The sequence below is a fragment of the Oncorhynchus kisutch genome, linkage group LG13 (assembly GCF_002021735.2).
Source record: "Oncorhynchus kisutch isolate 150728-3 linkage group LG13, Okis_V2, whole genome shotgun sequence".
NCBI lineage: Eukaryota > Metazoa > Chordata > Actinopteri > Salmoniformes > Salmonidae > Oncorhynchus > Oncorhynchus kisutch.
This window is the reverse complement of record NC_034186.2, coordinates 46734052-46755428: the sequence shown is the minus strand read 5'-3', so window position 1 is coordinate 46755428 and position 21377 is coordinate 46734052. Positions and strand designations below refer to the sequence as shown.

At 41.4% G+C, this 21377-nt stretch overlaps 1 long non-coding RNA gene across 1 annotated transcript; it reads left to right on the top strand.

Moving 5' to 3' along the window:
• Nucleotides 1-874: 874 nt before the first annotated feature.
• Nucleotides 875-3632, top strand: LOC116353086 (uncharacterized). The gene is made up of 2 exons (XR_004202438.1): nt 875-1205; nt 1744-3632. It is a non-coding gene; the product is annotated as an uncharacterized LOC116353086 (long non-coding RNA).
• Nucleotides 3633-21377: the final 17745 nt, after the last annotated feature.

The window sequence follows — 21377 nt, the reverse complement described above, 5'->3', positions numbered from 1 at the left end:
AGTGTATACTCTGGGTTTCATTCCCGATTGCAACCGTTATGAAACAAACTAACCTCTGATCAAAGAAGTGTCCTGTGGTCTCTTGTATGGCAAAAATCCCTAGCACGATCCACAACCAGGACATCCCATGGCCATTCATGTGGTGGTCTGCAGCTTGCAGAAATCCTACCAGGTTAAACCACCAGAGGAGGTCTGTAATGATGATTCACAAAACAGGACACCACGTGGTCACTCTTGTGGTGTATTGCAACTTGCAAAATCCTTCCAAGAATGAACCCACCAGAGGGGGACTGACACGACGGTACTGTTGAGGAACCAGATGAGTCAGGTCAGCTTTGCAGTGGATGACTTTGGCCAGACCCCAAAGGGGGGGGGGGGGGGGGTGAAACTGGTGGGGGGTTGACAGTTCACATCCTGTTGCAAATCAAACAGTTGCAAATCAAACAGAGATCATTCCTCTCCAATGTTCACACAGGAATGTGCATTTGTCTACACAGACGTTTTCCCGCCGTTCTAAAGCGAATCCTGGAGCAATATTTCTAACATAGAATGTGGGGAATGATCAGAGAAGATCTAAAGAATAATGATGTAATTGCGGTTGTTATTTTATTATGTCATTAAGAAGGAAATACTGTAACTTGAAAAGCATATACACTACAACTATGAAGTCTCCGTCCTCCACGTTGTGTTTGAAATAATGAAAAACAATGAGAGTGTTTTTGTTGAGAGGGATGTGATCTTAGGGAATTGTTTCTATAACTTTGTACAAGTGAGTAGTCACTGCCCTCATGAGTGGGGTCTGAGAGTGTGTCAGACTGACAAACCGCCCCTTTTGAAGAACTGTATAAAATGAGGGGTTAAGAATGAACATATCAGACCAGAGAGGCATGTAGCTGCAGCTCACGTCCAAAGTGGTTTGAACTCTGAAATCTCAACACGAGGTAGAGACGATAACGTCACCTCCCGGACAATCACTGATACGGCTGATTAGCTGTCCTAAGTAAAGCATCTAGAAAAGTGAACTTAAGTGGGACCATTCGACCTCTTTTCTCAAATCACTATAGTACGCTACTCTCATCACCCAATGGGAACCATCAACACGGCTGGCTAGCCTATCTTCAAAGAGGCAGTTTCAGGAGCAAATGGAAGGGAAATCAACTCTGTAGTTCTGTTCAGGACTACACGACGAACCAAGACATTTACACGTAAATACATTCATGATTTCTTACACGAAACGGGCTGCGGTTCGTTTGCAAAGTATACGGTTAATGTGAGAGTAGTTTCTAAAGGTCCAAAAGTATGTCTCTGTCCCTCTCTCTCTCTCGTCCTTTTGTAACAAGCTGCAATATTGTGTCAGTCTGCTAGGGATCTGTTTGTAATATATTACATGTGTATGTTTATCCTGTGTTATCATTTTGTTAGCTAGTAAATAAATAATTATGCCAATTTGTGTAGTACTGAATCATAAGTAAGGCTGAGGTTTTTGCAAATGCAGGAGGTTATGACTGTTCAGAATGATGATATGATACAAGGTTATGATTAATGAGTTGACTGTTTATAGATGTAATAGGTAAAGTCATGACACTAGTGAGGACGACGAGCATGCAGATGAGCTTCCCAATCAAATCAAATTTTATTGGTCACACTGAGACGTTTTCTAACAGTTTGTGCAGAAATTCTTTGGTTGTGCAAACACACAGTTTCATAAGTTGTCTGGGTGGCTGGTCTCCGACAAACCCGCAGGTGAAGAAGCCGGATGAGGAGGTCCTGGGCTGGCATGGTTACACGTGGACTGCGGTCGTGAGGACGTACTGTCAAATTCTCTAAAATGATGTTGGAGGCAGCTTATGGTGGGGAAACTAGCATTCAATTCTCTGACCACAGCTCTGGTGGACATTCCTGCAGTCAGCATGCCAATTCCACGCTCCCGTGAAATCTGTGGCATTGTAATGTGAAAAAACGGCACATTTTAGAGTAGCCTTATATTCCCCTAACACAAGGTACACCTGTGTAATGATCATGCTGTTTAATCAGCTTCTTGATATACATCACCTGTCAAGTAGATAGATTATCTTGGCAAAGGAAAAATGTTCACTAATAGGGATGTAAAAAAACATGTGCACATAATTTGAGAGAAATAAGACTTTTAAAAGAACATTTCTGGTATCTTTTATTTTAGCTCATGAAACATGGGACCAAAATGTACATGTTGCGTTTTATATTGTTCTTCAGTATAATATAACCAACTTTGAAAGCACCAGCTACCACTCAAAATCACCCATATTGTGCCATGTTTTTGGATTGTAACTTTGGTGATAGAAGCACCAAATTGCCACACACAGCTAGAACAGGGTTTAAACAAATGTAAAGTGCAAACACATGTAAAGTCTTGGCCCCATGTTTCATGAGCTTAAATAAAAGATCCCAGAAATGTTCCATATGCACAAACAGCTTATTTCTCTCAAATTGTTTGCACAATTTTGTTCCCATCCCATAGCCTACATTACATATGAATTGTGACTGGATCACGACAACCGTGGATGTATGTAGAAAACACACGATTTTCCTTTATGTCACTCCTGTTGGCTCCCAGTTCATTCTCTCTCACACTCAATTTGTGCAAATATGTACAAGTATTTCAGCAGATTTTGTGTGTTTTTGTGTGGCTTAATTCATGTGAAAATACATATATGTTTTGTGCGACTTCATTCATAGGAAAATCTTTTTTTGTAGGGCACTTCAGCACAATCTTTTAAAAGTTATTAGAGCAATGCATGATGGGCAATGGTGTTCTACACTGCCTTTTTTGTGTCCCATATTTATTTATATAGAAAAATGAGTTAAAAATCCAATATTGTTAATCAACAAGGTTAATTATAATAGTGTAATAGTAGCCTTACTTTGTTTTTAAATTTTTTCATTCATTCCAATACTATTTTCTATGCTTGTTTTCACTTTGTGATACTGGTGAACTCGTAGTCAGAAAGGCCCTTTTTTCATTTAGGCAACAGTAGGCCTGTAACGTGTACACTGGGAGTCGGAGAAACAAGTACAGGGAGTAAATTTTATAAATAAACGAACATGGAACCAAACAAGAAACAAGAGTAGCGTACAGGCATGAATCATAGGAAAATAATCAATAATGCCTATATATATATATTGAAGGTAATCAGGCAGGTGATGGAGTCCAGGCGAGTCTGATGAGACACTGGTGCGCGTAACGATGGTGACAGGTGTGAGTAATAATTAGAGGGAGTATAAGTGACAAGGCCTACACGATTTTCTTCACAACACATTTCATATTTCATGGAGCCTACATTACACAATTTTCTTCATAATGAATTCAAGGCCCCACTTTTTCATGTACATTACACCATTTCTTTCATAATGCAGTTCATACAAGGATATGTTGAATTTTATGAAGGTTGCCGGATTGTCAGTTTATTTTGCGGTATCGATGAAGGTATATGATTGGGGAACGAGGATACATTTTTATGATGTGAAATTATAATACACACCATAATACACACAAACACTTACACACATATACACACACTCACTTTGTTTGTACTCATGTTATAGCCAACTCTTGACTTTTGTATGAATTATTTTTAATAAAATATTTGTATCTAGTTGTCATGTATTCATTATCTTTAACTGGTTAAATGTTTGTAGTTTGCATGGTTGATGATGAAGGAATGATGAACATGGTTAAATAGTTGTACATTTCTGCTTGGTTTAGCTTTTGGTATATTTGGCCTTTTTAAACATTCTATATTTCTATTGTAGAAAGCAATTATTAATCAACACACTACATTAAATAAATGTTTACTACCTGTCATAAAGCGGAAATTACTCTGTAAATAAATGGTGAGAAATGCTCAGTCGGAAGCCATTCGGCTATGGGTTTCACAGAACCCTATTTATTTAACCTTTATTTAACCGGGAAGGGCTCATTGAGATTTAAAATCTCCTTTTCAAGAGCGTCCTGGCCAAGATAGGCAGCACCAAGTCATTACAAAAATTATATGATAATTTATAATAATGATACAAGTTATATCACCTTAAAAAGGGTTTATTTACAACCTATGAGGTATAACAGGTTGGGAAAAGTGCTATAGGAGAGTCTGACATATAACCCCTAACTTGAGTTCAGTCTTCGCAAATGAGAACCAAGAGGGTGCCTAGCTTCATCCTTCTTGACTAGGAAAGGTCTCGATTCTAGGCCGCAGAAAATCCTACATCCATCTCATTAGATCAGAATAGGACGGATCAAGAGTGATTCATAATACTGGTTTGCTTCTTAAAAAAAGGATAGCTGTGTTTTGCTGCATAACACACATTATTTGTCGACCCATTTGATGTGGATCATTGTCAGGTTATTAGATACAGTTGAAGTCAGAAGTTTACATACACTTAGGTTGGAGTCATTAAAACGTGTTTTTCATCCACTCCACACATTTCTTGTAAACAAACTACAGTTTTGGCAAGTCGGTTAGGACATCTACTTTGTGCATGACACAAGTCATTTTTCCAACAATTGTTTACAGACAGATTATTTCACTTATAACTCACTGTATCACAATTCCAGTGGGTCAGAAGTTTACATACACTAAGTTGACTGTGCCTTTAAACAGCTTGGAAAATTCCAGAAAATGATGTCATGACTTTAGAAAATTCTGATAGGCTAACTGACATCATTTGAGTCAATTGGAGGTGTACCTGTGGATGTATTTCAAGGCCTACCTTCAAACGTGGTGCCTCTTCGCTTGACATCTTGGGAAAATCAAAAGAAATTAGAAGTCGACCGATTAATCGGAATGACCGATTAATTAGGGTATTTTTTGGGCACCGTTTTGGCCGATTATTTATTTATTTATTTATTTATTATATATATATATATTTTTTACACCTTTATTTAACTAGGCAAGTCAGTTAAGAACACATTCTTATTTTCAATGAAGGCCTAGTGGGTTGACAGCCTTTTTCAGGGGAAGAACGACACATTTTTACCTTGGTTTTTACCTTTACCTAGTCCAACGCTCTTAACCACCTGCCTTACATTGCACTCCACGAGGAGCTTGCATGGCAGGCTGTCACGTTCTGACCATCGTTCGTATGTGTTTTCCTTGTTTTAGTGTTGGTCAGGACGTGAGCTGGGTGGGCATTCTATGTTGTGTGTCTGGTTTGTCTATTTCTATGTTTGGCCTGATATGGTTCTCAATCAGAGGCAGGTGTTAGTCATTGTCTCTGATTGGGAACCATATTTAGGTAGCCTGTTTTGTGTTGGGTTTCGTGGGTGATTGTTCCTGTCTCTGTGTTTGCACCAGATAGGACTGTTTAGGTTTTCACTTTTCTTGTTTTGTTTTGTTTAGTCTGTTCATGTATAGTCGTCTTTATTAAAAACATGAATAACCACCACGCTGCATTTTGGTCCGATCCTTGCTACACCTCTTCGTCAGAGGAGGAGATAGAAGAAAACCGTTACAGAATCACCCACCACAACAGGACCAAGCGACGTGGTAACGGACAGCAGCAACAGCGGCCAAAGACACAGGACTCTTGGACATGGGAGGAAATCCTCGACGGGAGAGGACCCTGGGCTAAACCAGGGGAGTGTAGCCGCCCCAAGGTGCAGCAGGAGAAGAGGCAACAGGAGCAGCCCAAAGAGGAGTACTGGACATGGGAGGATCAATTGGTCGGTAAAGGACCCTGGGCACAGCCTGGAGAATATCGCCGTCCCAAAGAAGAACTGGAGGCGACGAAAGCAGAGAGGCGCTGGTATGAGGAGGCAGCACGGCGACGTGGATGGAAGCCCGAGAGTCAGCCCCAAAAATGTATTGGGGGGGGGGGGCTCACAGGGAGTATGGCTACGCCAGGTAGGAGACCTGCGCAAACTCCCTGTGCTTACCGGGGGGCTAGTGAGACCGGGCAGGCACCGTGTTATGCTTTGGAGCGCACGGTGTCCCCAGTGCGGGTGCATAGCCCGGTGCGGTACATTCCAGCTCCTCGTATTGGCCGGGCTAGAGTGGGCATCGAGCCAGGTAAGGTTGGGCAGGCTCGGTGCTCAAGAGCTCCAGTGCGCCTGCACGGTCCGGTCTATCCAGTACCACCTCCACGCACCAGCCCTCCGGTGGCAGCTCCCCGCACCAGGCTTCCTGTGCATGTTCTCGGCCCAGTACCACCAGTGCCAGCACCACGCATCAGGCCTACAGTGCGCCTCGCCTGTCCAGCGCTGCCAGAGCCTTCCTCCTCTCCAGCGCTGCCGGAGTCTCCCGCCTATCTAGCGCTGCCAGAGCCTTCCTCCTCTCCAGCGCTGCCGGAGTCTCCCGCCTGTTCAGCGCAGTCAGAGCCTTCCTCCTCTACAGCGCTGCCGGAGTCTCCCGCCTGTTTAGCGCTGCCACAGCCTTCCGCCTCTACAGCGCTGCCGGAGTCTCTCGCCTGTTCAGAACTGCCAGTCTGCATAGAACTGCCAGTCTGCAAGGAGCTGCCAGTCTGCAAGAAGCTGCCAGTCTGCAAGGAGCTGCCAGTTTGCAAGGAGCTGCAAGTCTGCAAGGAGCTGCCAGAGCTGCCAGTCTGCAGGATGCCGCCAGAGCTGCCAGTCTGCAAGGAGCCGCCAGAGCTGCCAGTCTGCAAGGAGCCGCCAGAGCTGCCAGTCCGTATGGAGCAGCCAGAGCCGCCAGTCAGCATGGAGCAGCCAGAGCCGCCAGTCAGCATGGAGCAGCCAGAGCCGCCAGTCAGCATGGAGCAGCCAGAGCCGCCAGTCAGCATGGAGCAGCCAGAGTCGCCAGTCAGCATGGAGCGGCCAGTCAGCATGGAGCAGCCAGAGCAGCCAGTCAGCATGGAGCAGCCAGAGCTGCCAGTCAGCATGGAGCAGCCAGAGCTGCCAGTCAGCATGGAGCAGCCGGAGCTGCCAGTCAACCAGGATCTTCCAGATCCGCTATTCAGCCAGGATCCGCCATTCAGCCTGGATCCGCCAGTCAGCCAGGATCTGCCGGAACCGCCAGTCAGCGAGGATCTGCCAGAGCCACCAGCCAGCCAGGATCTGCCAGAGCCTGCTACCTGCATGAGCTTCCTCTCAGTCCCGAGCTTCCTCTCAGTCCCGAGCTTCCCCTCAGTCCCGAGCTTCCCCTCAGTCCCGAGCTTCCCCTCAGTCCCGAGCTTCCCCTCAGTCCCGAGCTACCCCTCAGTCCCGAGCTACCTCAGTCCGGAGCTGCCCCTCAGTCCAGTGGGGCCCGTTGTTAGGTTTCCTAGGCCAAGGTTAGCGGCGAGGGTCGCCACTCAAGGGGAGGTGGACTAAGACAATTATGGAGTGGGGTCCACGTCCAGCGCCAGAGCCGCCACCGCGGACAGATGCCCACCCAGACCCTCCCCTATAGGTGTTAGTCATTGTCTCTGATTGGGAACCATATTTAGGTAGCCTGTTTTGTGTTGGGTTTCGTGGGTGATTGTTCCTGTCTCTGTGTTTGCACCAGATAGGACTGTTTAGGTTTTAATTTTTCTTGTTTTGTTTAGTCTGTTCATGTATAGTCGTCTTTATTAAAAACATGAATAACCACCACGCTGCATTTTGGTCCGATCCTTGCTACACCTCTTCGTCAGAGGAGGAGATAGAAGAAAACCGTTACACAGGCTGACTACCTGTTACGCGAAGGCAGCAAGAAGCCAAGGTAAGTTGCTAGCTAGCATTAAACTTATCTTTAAAAAAAATCAATCTTAACACATTCACTAGTTAACTACACATGGTTGATATTACTAGTTTATCTAGCGTGTCCTGCGTTGCATATAATCGATGCGGTGCCTGTTAAGTTCTCATCTAATCACAGCCTACTTTGCCAAACCATAAACATCAATGCCTTTCTTTAAAATCAATACACAAGTATATATTTTAAAACCTGCATATTTAGGTAATATTGCCTGCTAACTCAAATGTCTTATAATTAGGGAAATTGTGTCACTTCTCTTGCGCTCCGTGCAAGCAGTCAGGGTATATGCAGCAGTTTGGGCCGCCTGGCACGTTGCAAACTGTGTGAAGTCCATTTATTCCTTACAAAGGCCGTAATTAATTTGCCAGAATTGTACATAATTATGACAACATTGAAGATTGTACAATGTAACAGCAATATTTAGACTTAGGGATGCCACCCGTTAGATAAAATACGGAACGGTTCCGTATTTCACTGAAAGAATAAACGTTTTGTTTTCTAAATGATAGTTTCCGGATTTGACCATATCAATGACCAAAGGCTCGTATTTCTGTGTGTTATGTTATAATTAAGTCTCTGATTTGATATTTGATAGAGCAGTCTGACTGAGCGATGGTAGGCAACAGCAGGCTCGTAAGCATTCATTCAAACAGCACTTTCGTGCATTTGCCAGCAGCTCTTCGCAATGCTTCAAGCATTGAGCTGTTTATGACTTCAAGCCTATCAACTAACGAGATTAGGCTGGTGTAACCGATGTAAAATGGCTAGCTAGTTAGCGGGGTGCGCGCTGAGAGCGTTTCAATCGGTGATGTCACTCGCGCTGAGACTTGGAGTAGTTGTTCCCCTTATTCTGCAAGGGCCTCGGCGTTTGTGGAGCGATGGGTAACGATGCTTCAAGGGTGGCTGTTGTCGATGTGTTCCTGGTTCGAGCCCAGGTAGGGGCGAGGAGAGGGACGGAAGCTATACTGTTACACTGGCAATACTAAAGTACCTATAAGAACATCCAATAGCCCAAGGTTAATGAAATACAAATGGTATAGAGATAAATAGTTCTAGAATTCCTATAATAACTACAACTTAAAACGTTTTACCTGGGAATATTGAAGACTCATGTAAAAAGGATCATGTAAAAAGGATCCACCACCATATGTTCTCATGTTCTGAGCAAGGAACTTAAACGTTAGCTTTTTTACATTTCTTCTCCAACACTTTGTTTTTGCATTATTTAAACCAAATTGAACATGTTTCATTATTTATTTGAGGTTAAATTGATTTTACATATGTATTATATTAAGGTAAACGAAAAGTGTTCATTCAGTATTGTTGTAATTGTCATTATTACAAATACATTAAAAAAAATTTTTTGCAAAAAATCGGCTGATTAATCGGTACCGGCTTTTTGTGGTCCTCCAATAATCAGTATCGGCGTTGAAAAATCGTAATCGGTCAACCTCTAAAAGAAATCAGCCAAGACCTCAGAAACAAAATTGTAGACCTCCACAAGTCTGGTTCATTCTTGGGAGCAATTTCCAAATGCCTGAAGGTACCACGTTCATGTGTACAAACAATAGTATGCAAGTATAAACACCATGGGACCACGCAGCCAATACCACTCAGGAAGAAGATGTGTTCTGTCTCCTAGAGATTAACGTACTTTGGAGTGAAAAGTCTAAATGAATCCCAGAACAACAGCAAAGGACCTTGTGAAGATGCTGGAGGAAACGGGTACACAAGTATCTATATCCACAGTAAAATGAGTCCTATATAGACATAACCTGAAAAGCCGCTCAGCAAGGAAGAAGCCACTGCTCCAAAACCCCCATAAAAAAGCCAGACTACGGTTTGCAACTGCACATGGGAACAAAGATCGTACTTTTTGGAGAAATGTCCTCTGGTCTGATGAAACAAAAATAGAACTGTTTGGCTATAATGACCATTGTTAAGATTGGAGGAAAAAGGGGGAGGCTTGCAAGCCGAAGAACACCATCCCTCCTGTTTTGCTGCAGGAGGGACTGGTGCAATTCACAAAATAGATGGCATCATGAGAGAGGAAAATTATGTGGATATATTGGAGCAACATCTCAAGGCATAAATCAGGAAGCTAAAGCTTGGTCGCAAATGGGTCTTCCAAATGGGCAATGACCCCAAGCATACTTCAAAAGATGGCTTAAGGACAACAAAGTCAAGGTATTGGAGGGGTCATCACATAGCCCTGACCTCAGTCCTATAGAAAATTTGTGAGCATAACTGAAAAAGCGTGTGCGAGCAAGGAGGCCTACAAACCTGACTCAGTTACACCAGCTCTGTCAGGAGGAATGGGCCAAAATTCACCCAACTTATTGTGGGAAGCTTGTGGAAGGCTACCCAAAACGTTTGACCCAAGTTAAACAATTTAAAGGCAATGCTACCAAATACTAATTGAGTGTATGTAAACTTCTGACCCACTGGGAATGTGATGAAAGAAATAAAAGCTTAAATAAATCTCTCTTCTATTATTCTGACATTTCACATTCTTAATATAAAGTGGTGATTCTAACTGACCTAAGACCTGGAATTCATATTTGGATTTAATGTCAGGAATTGTGAAAAACTGAGTTTAAATGTATTTGGCTAAGGTGTATGTAAACTTCAGACTTTATCTGTATGTTCAGCTTCGGGGTGGCAGGGTAGCCTAGTGGTTAGAGCGGTGAACTAGTAACCGGAAGGTTGCAAGTTCAAACCCCCGAGCTGACAAGGTACAAATCTGTCGTTCTGCCCCTGTTCCTAGGCCGTCATTGAAAATAAGAATTTGTTCTTAACCTGACTTAACCTGACTTAAATAAAATAAAAAATTAATTAACAAAATAACACCATTGTTGTAATAACACTTTAAACAGGTAGTTTGTCAATGTGTTTGTTTTGGGTCCACACTGGTAAGTTAACTAATGTAAATGAAACAGAGGAGTCACAGAGGATGTTCTACTGAATGACTGGTCAGGGCATAGGACTTTCCATTCAGCTTCAGACAACTTTGATGTAAGGCTTGATCACACCTGTAGTGACTAATTCTATCCGTCACGCACATAGTTGCTTATCCATTGTTCTCTAAGAAGACTTAGGTATGATGTGCTTCAACTGGTGCTTTGTTAACAAAGTACTGAATAAAGGGTCTGAATACTTATGTAAATGTGATATTTCAGTTGGTTTTTTTTACTTTGCAAAAAAGTCTTAGAACCGATTTTTGCTTCTTCATTATGGGATATTGTCTGTAGGTTGATGAGGGGGAAAAAACGATTCAATACATTTGAAAATAAGTCTAATGTAACAAAATGTGGAAAAAGTGAAGGGGTCTGAATACTTTTTGAATGCACTGTATAACATGATTGACACGACTGTAATAATCATCATGAAACGGCCTTGGAAAAGCCATGTGTAGCCATCATAATTCATTATTTTACATGATTTTTTTGTCTTTTAGATCATAATGTGTATAATTACATGGACAGGGGGGACCTGATCCACGACCAGCACTCCAACTCTGAGATGCTTTATACGGCTAGGGGTCCTGGAGTGCTACAGGGTGTGACTGGGGAGCTAACCGTCTTAGATGATGTATGTTTATTAGAACATTACAACACCAAATACCTGAAAACAGAAACATGCACGTCCACTGCTCCACTAGGGTTAAAAAAATTGAAAAAAGGGTTTATCAAGGGTTTATCATTTCTATATTTCCATTTCTATATTTATATCCGGCAATTGTTTTGTTCTCTCGCACCATCGGACACGCAGATGGAAGTCCCCCACACTCCAACCAAACCCACACATAAACACAGACCCAATATCAATGTCTATGTACCCCTGGGACTTCGGAAAACACATTTCATTTCTTGACAAGTTTTACCGGTGAATGAGGACATATTTACTTTATCTCGTCCTGTCACAAGAAACGAGGAAGGAAAGGCAAATGGCTTCGTCTTAACTCACGAGGGAAATGCCCTCTTCAGATGAACAAGAGACATGCAGAGATCTGGAGCCATCACCTGATTACATTAAATGGCCTCTTTATCAACTGGTTTCCACTAGCTACCACAGCCACAGAGTCAAAAAGGTTAGGCATGAGATTAGCAGTGTGGTTAAGGTTAGGATTAGGTTTAAAATCACATATGAAGAAGATACATTTTAGGAATAGGTAGGATTTATTACTCTGTGGCATTGGTAACTAGTGACGACCTTATCAACTTCCTGTTCAGACAGGAAATAAACCCTAAAGCCATGTACTGACTTCCTGTGAGTGATCAGTATCACTCAATTACTCTGTAGGAGTAAACATTGCATATTTAAGATAAGCACTCTGTTCATGATATTGGCATCAGCAAACCGACGCCATATGAAACTGGGATTCATCCGTAAAGAGCACACTTCTCCAGCATGCAAGTGGCCCTCAAAGTCAGATACGACGCCAAACTGCAGTTAGATCAAGACCGTGGTGAGAACGACGAGCACGCAGATGAACTTCCCTGAGATGGTTTCTCACAGTTTGTGCAGAAATTCTTTGGTTGTGTAAACCCACGTTTTCATCAGCTATCCGGGTGGCTGATCTCAGACGATCCCACAAGTGAAGAAACCCGGATGTGGAGTCCCTGGGCTGGCGTGGTTGGACGTAATGCAAAATTCTCTAAAATGACGTTGGAGGCGGCTTATGGTAGAGAAATTAACATTAAATTATCTGGCAACAGCTCTGGTGGACATTCCTGCAGTCAGCACAACAATTGCAAGCTCCTTCTAAATTTGAGACACTGAGTTGTGTGACAAAACTGAGAGTGGCCTTTTATTGTTCCCAGCACAAGGTGCACCTTTGTAATGATCATGCTGTTTAATCAGCTTCTTGATATACCACACCTGTCAGGTGGATGGAAATGCTCACTAACAGGAATGTAACAAATGTGTGCAAAACATTTATTTTAGCTCATGAAACATGTGACCAACACTTTACATGTTGCATTTATATTTTTGTTCAGTGTAGATTTTTTTTTTTACCATGTACTGTAAGTCAATCACAGGAGGTTGGTGGCAGCTTAATTGGGGAGGACGGGCTCATGGTAATGGCTGAAGCGGAATAAGTGGTGTGGTATCAAACACATGGTTTCTATGTGTTTAATGCCATTCCATTAGCGCCGTTCCAGCCATTATTATGAGCCATCCTCCCCTCACCAACCCCCACTGGAGTTAATGTACCCCGTTAAATATGGAATCAGCATTAGGAGAAACAGCGCCACTGTTCGCCCCCAGCGCCTTTGTTATTGTTTTTGTTTTGTTGACTAAACAGAGGTGAGCAGTGTGGGAGAAAGAAAAAAATCTGTACATATAACGCTGTTCTATCACACAAGCAATGAAAAAAAAACGGTCTTTGTTGTTTGCAGTAGCTTCTTTATTGTTCTAATATCCCAAACAGACGTGGCAGTTTCACCGTTAAGGATTCCAGCTTTCATCATCTCTTAAATTGATTCAGTCACTCCTTGTCCATAGCCTGCTATTACGGTAAGGAAACAACATCTAAATACATACAAACGCTGAACTGTCCTTGACAATGTTACTTAGATCACCCTACATGGTCGAGAGGGGAAAATAATGTAATGAAACAACAGGGAGCACGTCTCGAACCCGAGGTCCGGACTGTGCCGCAAAAGCATTTTCAAGCGGCAGTGTAGATTTCCGCACTTATAAACCCAGGGTCGTTACACTACTCCCTCCTTTCAAAGAGAGCGTCCTCTACGTCTTACAGGAACGCGCTCACCGGCCAAGCACACACACTGTAGTGGATGCAGGGTCCGATCCCACTTCGGACACCAATGTAATGAAACAACAAGGAGCAAGTCTCGAACCCTCGCCCTTCGAGCCCGAGGTCCGGCGCGCTATCGACTGTGCCGCAAAAGCATGCTCAAGCGGCAGAGACGATTTCCGCTCATGAACCCAGGGTCGTTACAATGATAACAATGGTTTCAATAAGGATTTAATAATAAAACCATGTATTTTGAAATCACCCCAGCGTGATTTGTAACATGAGAAATAGGTGTCAGAGAAAATAATTTATTAACTTTATGATTATTACTGTACCTTGTGTTCCCATCATGTATTTGAGGCAGAATAACTCAATTTCTCTTACAGGCCTAGTATACACTTGATCACTATGGCTGACAAACTAAGAAAACATGCATGCATATCATATGAGGCTGCCAGTACATTTTTTCCATTGTCTGAGGCAGTAAATGGGTCGTTCCCAGAGCCGAAGCCAGGGTTTTGGGTTTTAGTGAGGTCCAGACAGCCATTATCACATTGGTTGCTGTTGCTTCATTCACCACAGTCGATCTACAAACACATAGCCTATAGCTATACAATTAGCTCAAAACACATTAACTCACAACCGGGATTCAAAACTGTAATTTAATACAATTTTGCAGACACTCTTATCCAGAAGCAATTAGGGTTAAGTGCCTAGGATACAAGGAGTTTTCTTATGACTTTGGCAGTGCATGGCCGGACAAACCATGTCTCAGGCCCTGGGATTGTAATTTTCCGCAATTCAACAGATTTTACTATGGGGCAGAGAGACCTTTTGTTGATGCAGCTTTAAAGCGAATGTCCTGCAATTTGGCAAATTGTGCCATGAACCAGAGAGAAACAATTGCAGTTTTAAAGCTTGAATAACAGTGCATTTATGTTCAAAAACATTTTAAGGAGAATACAAGAAGTATTGGCTTTGAAAATGTATAATTGGTGGAGTACTGTGACCCTCCCAGGCCCATGTGGCCCAGGGTTAACCTTTTAATGCAGTGGGCTAAAAAAGGGTCACAACAGAGTGTTTCCTGGTAGTCTTAAACAAATCTACTTTGAAACCTCACACACATGGTTATGGGCTTGAAAAAAAGAAGACACCTGAGCCATGTCAGATATAGAGTTGAAATGTATTCAATTTTGAGTTTGCATCCCAATATTACACTTGATATACATTACTGAAGACTGAAATCCAACAAAACCGTTTGACATAGAAACAACAGATTTTCGGCAGTTAAAAAAAAGAAAAAGTTCACTAATTATGAATTTATGACAAATATATATTTAATATACAAATATAAATAACATTCCACCCATGAGGTCACTAGAGGGGGACTTGATAATTTGACTGCAGGAAAGGGAACTATGAACATACATTGTAGATGAAAGGAAATGTAATATTTTTGTATTGTAATTTCATAAAAGGTCCTTAATATACCTACAGTAATAGTGGAATGATAGTGTTTTACAATATCTTTTCTCCCAAAAATGTATTGGGCACAGACAAAATTGTATTCTAATGGTGCAGCCTTCTAATTGGTCAACTACAGACAGACCGTCTCATGTTGTCAAATTGACCATTTCTACACATTTGACGCTTGCTCTTTCCTGGCCAACCTGACAACAAGAGATTTGCTGGCCCCAGTCAATTTGACAACAAGACAAGGACCAATAAGGCTGCAAATTTAGAATACAATTTTCTGTGTGCCCAAAAATCTGTCAGCCTTATTCTAAAATGGATTAAATAAAAACATTTCCTCAGGAATCAAACACTACACAATAATGACAAAGCAAAAACAGGTTTTTAGAAATGTTTGCTAATTTATTTAAAAAAACAGATAACTTATTTACATAAGCATTAAGACCCTTTACTATGAGACTCGAAACTGAGCTCAGGCGCATCCTGTTTTCATTTTTCATCCTTAAGATGTGTCTACAACTTGATTGGAGTCCACCTGTGGTAAAATAAATTGATTGGACATGATTTGGAAAGGCACACACCTGTGGTCCCACAGTTGACAGTGCGTGTCAAAGCAAAAACCAAGCCGTGAGGTCGAAGGAACTGTCCGTAGAGCTCTGAGACAGGATTGTGTCGAGGCATAGATCTGAGGAAGGGTCCCAAAAATGTCCCCAAGAACACAGTGGCCTCCATCATTCTTAAATGGAAAATGTTTTGAACTACCAAGACTCTTTCTAGAGCTGGCCCCTCGGCCAAACTGGGGAATCGGGCGAGAAGGGCCTTGCCAAAGCGCACCTAAAGGACTCTCAGACCATGAGAAACAAGATTCTCTGGTCTGATGAAACTCTTTGGTCTGAATGCCAAGTCTGAAGGAAACCTGGCACCATCCCTACGGTGAAGCATGGTGGTGGCAGCATCATGCTGTGGGGATGTTTTTCAGCGGCAGCGACTGGTAGACTATTCAGGTTTGAGGAAAGATTAACAGAGTAAAGTACAGAGAGATCCTTGATGAAAACTTGCTCCAGAGTGCTGAGGGCCGCAGACTGGGGCGAAGGTTGAACTTCCAACAGGACAATGACCTTAATCACACATCCAAGACAATGCAGGAGTGGCTTCGGGACAAGTCTCTGAATGTTCTTGAGTGGCCCAGCCAGAGCCCAGACTTCAATCTAGTCAAACATCTCTGGAGAGACCTGAACATAGCTGTGCCGCAACACTCCCCATCCAACCAGACAGGTTTTGAGAGGATCTGCACAGAAGAATGGGAGAAACTTCCCAAATACAGGTGTGCCAAGCTTGTAGCTCCATCCCCAAGTAGACACAAGACTGTAATCGCTGCCCACGGTGCTTCAACAACATACTCAGTAAAGGGTCTGAATACTTATGTAAATGTTTTTATATTTTTATAAATTTGTTCAAATTTCTAATAACTGTTTTTGCTTTGTCATTATGGGGTATCATTTGTAAATTGATGAGGGGAAAAAAACGACTTAATACATTTTGTAATAAAAATAATAACGTTACAAAATGTGTCAAGGTGTCTGAATACTTTCTGAATGCATTGTATATGTTTTAAGTTATTGTCCTGCTGAAAGGTGAATTTGTCTCCCAGTATCTGTTGGAAAGCAGACTGAACCAGGTTTCTGTCTGAGCTTAGCTACATTTTTTATCTTAAACTCCCTAGTCCTTGTCAATGACAAGCATACCCATAGCATGATGCAGCCACCACCATGCTTAAAAATATAAAGAGTGGTACTCAGGGATGTATTGTGCTTGATTTGCCCCAAACATAACACTTTGTATTCAGGACATTAAGTTAATTTCTTTGCCATATTTTTGCAGTTTTACTTTAGTGCCATATTGCAAACACAATGCATGTTTTGGAATATTTTTTATTCTGTACAGGCTTCCATCTTTTCACTCTCATTTAGGTTAGTATTGTGAATCAACCACATTGTCATCCTCAGTTTTCTCCTATCACAGCCGTTAAAACCCCCAAGAGTCGATGTCCATGCCCCCGCGGAAATCTAATGAGCTTAAAAGGATCCTCCCCCTTTTTTCCAACTTTTCTCAAAATGACATACTCAAATCTGACTGCCTGTAGCTCAGGACCCTCAAGCAAGGATAGGCATATTCTTGGTACCATTTGAAAGTAAACACTTTTAAGTTTGTGGAAATGTGAAATAAATTTAGGAGAACATAACACATTAGATCTGGTATAAGATAATACAAAGAAAAGTTATATGTATTTTTTTTGTAACATCATCTTTGAAATGCAATAGAAAGGCCATGTATTATTCCAGCCCATAAGCAATTTAAACTTTGGCCACTAGATGGAAACAGTGTATGGGCAACGTTTTAGACTGATCCAATGAACCATTGCATATATGTTCAAAATGTTGTATCAAGACTGCCCAAATGTACTTAATTGTTTTTTTCATACTTTTTAAAGTTCCTAATTAAGCACTCTCCTAAAACAATAGCATGGTATTCTTTCACTGAAATAGCTACTGTAAATTGGACAGTGCAGTTAGATTAACAAGAATTAAAGTTTTCTGCCCATTTCAGATATGTAAATCCTGAGATTTTTTGTTTTGTTTCGTACAACCTCATGCTAATCACATTAGCCTACGTTAGCTCAACCGTCCCAGACACCGATCGTGTAGAGGCTAATAAAAAATCCCCATAAAAATCTTTCAGTTTAAACTACTGATGTCGCACTTCCGCATCTGCGGTGAAAGGTGACAGAGCTAGAGCGGTGTTTGTCAGACCATGTGACATCCCGAAAAATTGCCTTTTCACAAAATTGTCTGTAGCTTCAGAACAATTTGTGCTAATAACTATTATGACCCACCTATGGAAAGATGAGACTCTCACGAACACGTACATCACACAAAATGCACTCTACAAATGCACTCAAAAAGTGCTATCTAGAACCTTAGGCGAACCCTTTAAATAGTTTATTTTTGGTTGCAGATTGAACCCTTTCAGTTCCAGGTAGAACACTTTTAGTTACATTTTTACATGTGTCCAAACTCAGCAAATCTAGCTAGCTAGCAAGCTAATGTTAGCACTAGCTAGATTAGTTACTATATAGCTAGCCAGCCACTTGCCATTATCAAAGTGAAAACATTCTGATTTTCATCTCAAGGTTGGACCCCAAATAGGAATATTATTGTCTTACTAGCTAAATAAAAATAGCAAATTGTTAATACTGTAGCAGAAAGCTAAATTGGCTGACGTTAGCTAGCTAGCTACCTTACCAACTGTTCCAATTTTGAAGTAATAACTGGCTAAGTTAGCTAGCTACATTTGAAGTCGGAAGTTTACATACACTTATGTTGGAGTCATTAAAACTCTATTTTCCAACCACTCCACAAATTTCTTGTTTGCAAACTATAGTTTTGGCATGTCGGTTAGGACATCTACTTTGTGCATGACACAAGTAATTTTTCCAACAATTGTTTACAGACAGATTATTTCACTTATAATTCACTGTATTACAATTCCAGTGCGTCGGAAGTTTACATACACTAAGTTGACTGTGCCTTTAAACTTCACTAGGGTAGGGGGCAGCATTCGGAATTTTGGATGAAAAGCGCGCCCAAGTTAAACTGCCTGCCTCTAAAGTTTCCAAAACTGTTAAAACAATGTCTGTGAGTATAACAGAACTGATATGGCAGGTGGAAATCCGTGGAAAATCCATCCTGGAAGTACAAATATTTTGAAAGGCTGTTTTTCCATTGAAAGCCTATCCACCATATAAAGACTTAGAACCCAATTTACGATCTCTATGGCTTCCTCTACATGTGGCCAGTCTTTAGGCATTGTTTCAGGCTTTTACTCTGAAAAAAGCGTGTAATCGGGAGCGCGCCTTTCTTGTTACTCCTTTTCTATTGACAAAGCTTTTGTCTGGTTTAAATATTATTTATATTTATGACAAAAACAACCCGAGGATTGATTTTAAACATCGTTTGACATGTTTCCACAAACTTTTATTGTACTTTTAAAAACCTTTCGGGTGAATGTTGAGAGCGTGCATTGTGCCTTTGGATTACTGAACTAAACGCACCAACAAAACTGAGGTTTTTGGACATAAAGAGGGACATTATCAAACAAAACAAACTTTTGTCTAACATGGAGATGTGGGAGGGCCACCAGATGAAGATCATCAAAGGTTAGTGATTAATTTAATCGCTATTTCTGACTTTTGTGACACCTCTCCTTGGTTGGAAAATGGCTGTATGGTTTTCTGTGGCTAGGCGCTGACCTAACATAATCGCATGGTGTGCTTTTGCCGAAAACACTTTTTGAAATCTGACACAGCAGCAGGATTAACAAGATGTTTATATTTAATCCTATGAATAAAACTTGTATTTTTCATCAATGTTTATGATGAGTATTTCTGTAATTTGATGTGGCTCTCTGAAATTTCACCAGATGTTTGTTAGAGACAATGATTACTGTACATAACGCGCAAATTTCAACTTAGATTTTTGGACATACAGATTAACTTTATCGAACAAAACACACATTTATTGTGTAACATGAAGTCCTGTGAGTGCCATCTGAAGAAGATCAAAGGTTAGTGATTCATTTAATCGCTATTTCTGACTTTTGTGAGCCCTCTCCTTGGCTGGAAAATGGATTTCTGTTGTTTTGAATTTGGCGCCCTGCAATTTCACTTGCTGTTGTCGAGGTGGGACGCTACCGTCCACTGGTGCCAGAGAGGTTAAACAGCTTGGAAAATTCCAGAAAATTATATCGTGGCTGTAGATAGAAGCTTCTGATATGCTAATTGACATCATTTGAGTCAATTGGAGTTGGTCCTGTGTATGTATTTCAAGGCCTACCTTCAAACTCAGTGCCTCTTTGCTTGACATCATAGTAAAATCTAAAGAAATCAGCCAAGGCCTCAGAAACAAAATTGTAGACCTCCACAAGTCTGGTTCATCCAAATGCCTGAAGGTAACATGTTCAAATGCCTGTAGGTAACAGCAAAGGACCTTGTGAAGATGCTGGAGGAAACAGATACAAAAGTTTCTATATCCACAGTAAAACGAGTCCAATATCGACATAACCAGAAAGGCCACTCGGCAAGGAAGAAGCCACTGCTCCAAAACCGCCATAAAAAAGCCAGACTATGGTTTGCAACTGCACATGGGGACAAAGATTGTACTTTTTGGAGAAATGTCTGATGAAACAAAAGTAGAACTGTTTTACCATAATGACCATCGTTATGTTTGGAGGAAAAAAGGGGATGCTTGTAAGTCGAAGAACACCATCCCAACCGTGAAACACGGGGGTGGCAGCATCATGTTGTGGGGGGGGCTTTGCTGCAGGAGGGACTGGTGCCATTCACAAAATAGATGGCTTCATGAGAGAGGAAAATTATGTGGATGTATTGAAGCAACATCTCAAGACATCAGTTAAAGCTTGGTCGCAAATGGGTTTTCCAAATGGACAATGACCCCAAGCACACTTCCAAAGTTGTGGCAAAATGGCTTAAGGACAACAAAGTCAAGGTATTGGAGTGGCCATCACATAGCCCTGACCTCAATCCTATAGAACATTTGTGGGCAGAACTGAAAAAGTGTGTACGAGCAAGGAGGCCTACAAACCTGACTCAGTTACACCAGCTCTATCAGGAGGAATGGGCCAAAATTCACCCAACTTATTGTGGGAAGCTTGTGGAAGGCTACCCAAAACGTTTGACCCAAGTTAAACAATTTAAAGGCAATGCTACCAAATACTAATTGAGTGTATGTAAACTTCAGACCCAATGGGAATGTGATGAAAGAAATAAAAGCTGAACTCATTCTCTCTACTATTATTCTGACATTTCATATTCTTAAAATAAATTGGTGATCCTAACTGACCTAAAACAGGGCATTTTTTACTAGGATTAAATGTCAAGAATTGTGGAAAACTGAGTTTAAATGTATTTGAGTGTAATGATTGTCTTCAGGGGAAAGAGAGGAGGACCAAGATGCAGCGTGATGATAATCCATATTTAATGGGGATACTTAAACACCGAACAAAACAACAAACCAACAAAAGGAACAAAGACGAAACAGTCCCGTAACGTGAACACTAAACACTGGAACAGGAACAATCACCCACAAAATACCCAAAGAATATGGCTGCCTAAATATGGTTCCCGATCAGAGACAACGATAGACAGCTGCCTCTAATTGAGAACCAATCTAGGTAACCATAGACTTACAAAAACACCTAGAACAGGGAAAACCCATAAACATACAAAACCCCTAGACAAAAATAAATGTAAACATAAAAACGTGTTTACATTTATTTTATTTTAAATGCCTTAATGTATTATTGCAGTTTAGGCACAATTTAGATTTTGGCAACTAGATGGAAGCAGTGGATGTGTGCAA